Raw genomic sequence first — 2,328 nt, forward strand, 5'->3', positions numbered from 1 at the left:
ACCCATCATAGAGGGGTCTATCTTGACATCTGACCATAGGTAGAATCACCCCCCTTAATGTTGCTGGTTCCCCCCTTCACACCTCCGAGGGGCTGATGTGTGTGTGTGTGTGTGTGTGTGTGTGTGTCAATGTATCCTGCCCCCCATGTCTGACTTCCTCTTATCCCAGAGGAAGAAGGGGGTTATAGGGTGATTTTACGACATCCATGTAGATGCTTTGGGCATTTGATCCTGGCTAGCTTCCTCGTATGCCAGACGGGTGGGGGCCATGTCTGTGTGGGTGGGTGTGTGACAGTGGCTGTTGTGTGTGTGTGTGTGTGTGTGTGGGTAAGTTTTTATGACATAGTGAGATGAAAGCCTCTCTCTCTCTCTCTGTACCAGGCCCCTATTGTATCTGTCATGTTCTGTGTCAAAAGGGCACGCTTCGGACGAAATGGTCCCTTGGGTTTGACAACAGCTGGGTTAATATTTTTAATCTTGCCTAATGTCATACTTATTTCTCGCCAACAGTGAGTCGGGCAACCACAGGTGTCACCCATCTGTAGGGAAGCAGGCCACCTCCGTTGTTGGAGTCACCTGGTGTGAATGTCCAACCCAGTCAGTAGCCTCCATCTCCACCTCAAGTCCCGTGCCTGTCTCCTCTGTTAATAATCTTTGGCAAAGTATACAAAGAATGAGATCGGTAGATCAGTTTTGACAACCCTTCTGCTTTGGACAAAAGGATTCGCCCCAGACTAGCTAAATCACGAGTGAGCCAATGGTTTAATGATCTCTGAACAACTTTCAGTCTGGGCATAACATTCAGATCCTCTCTATTTTGATTGTTCTTTGTGAATACTAAACCAAGATATTTCACTTCATCTTTGACCGGGATATTGGCTCTACTACTTGGACCATTACCATGAATAGCCAAAAGTTCACATTTTCTAAGGTTTAGAGTCGAGCTGGATGCACTTGAGAATAGCTTTATATTTTCAATTGCTGCCAAAACCATTTCTTTATTTTTCAAAAATAATGCTGTATCGTCAGCAAATTGACTAATTCAAAATTATTTTCCTGGAACGTCAATGCCTTGAATGACTGGTGAATTCTTGAGGTAAATCACCATTAGTTCAGCAGCTAAAATAAATAATAAGGGACTAATCGGGCATCCTTGGCGAATCCCCTGCTTATTAGGGAACCTCATCGAGAAGCCATGACTGAGAGATACACTACTGTTTATGTCATTATAAAGCATTTCAATAATATTACAGATATTACAAACGAGGGGCAGGCCCAGCGCGTGCATTTCTGCCGCTCTAGGCGAAACACAATTATGCCGGATCTAAATAAATAAAAAAAATGCCGCCCCTCTATTTGCGAATACCAGCAATAACGCACAGCATAAGGAAACAACAGTAACCAAAGTCTAGTCTATTGCAACGCACAGTGTCAACATTATAAGGAAAAGCATGACGCGCATAACAACATGCAATAAGCGAGAATAGAATAGGGTTAGAATTATTATTGCCCATTGTTGTGAATCTTTGGACTGAACTGGGCTTTAGAACAGCAGGCTACCTATTCTTCAATGATAGCATATAACAACAATCAAATGTAGGCTATTAGGCTACAATCAGTGTACATGTAGGCTATTAGGCAACAATCAGTTGTAGGCTATAACAGTTCGTTTCTGTAGGCTATTCTATGTGCGGAAAAATAACTGGCCAGTATGCCAATAGCCTACGGTCTGGAGTGGTCCGAACTGACCTCTAAAACTGCGCTGCTGCTGTTGTTGCTGCTCTCCGCTCAACGTGCAGCGCAAACGGTTACTTCTCAGGACTGTAACACTCCCTCCAGGAAATACACTTCACCATGGCTCTTGTCTTCATCAAATCCACCGTAGAACTATAGAATCAGCTCACAGAAACCAGCCAGAGATCGGCCGGTCGCAGATTGGGCTAATTTTAGTCAAATCGGCCGCGGCCACCGATCGATCGGCCCATCTCTAATCTAGACAGTCATAATATCAAAAGGCTTCCTCCAGCTTATAATGACAAAGAAGGAAGACGATGCATTGATAGCCAACATTATGTTCTAAGCCTCGTAACCAAAACTAACCAGTCAGTGTCGGACTACCTCCAGCTGTTGAAAAGGAAGATGTAGAAGTTCAGTCAGCCACTAATCGGGCGTCGATGACTGCAAATCCATCTCGCAGGTAAGCTTTAAGTCTTCTCTTCCGGGCCTCTTTGGGCCAGAGACGTGCATGGGCATCCCGGTCTTCTTTGCAGAGATCTTCTCGGAAGCGGATATTCATCTCACTGCAGATTCTGGAATTCTTCGTCAACT

This window comes from Borostomias antarcticus (genome assembly GCF_949987555.1).
Source record: "Borostomias antarcticus genome assembly, chromosome: 23".
Taxonomy (NCBI): domain Eukaryota; kingdom Metazoa; phylum Chordata; class Actinopteri; order Stomiiformes; family Stomiidae; genus Borostomias; species Borostomias antarcticus.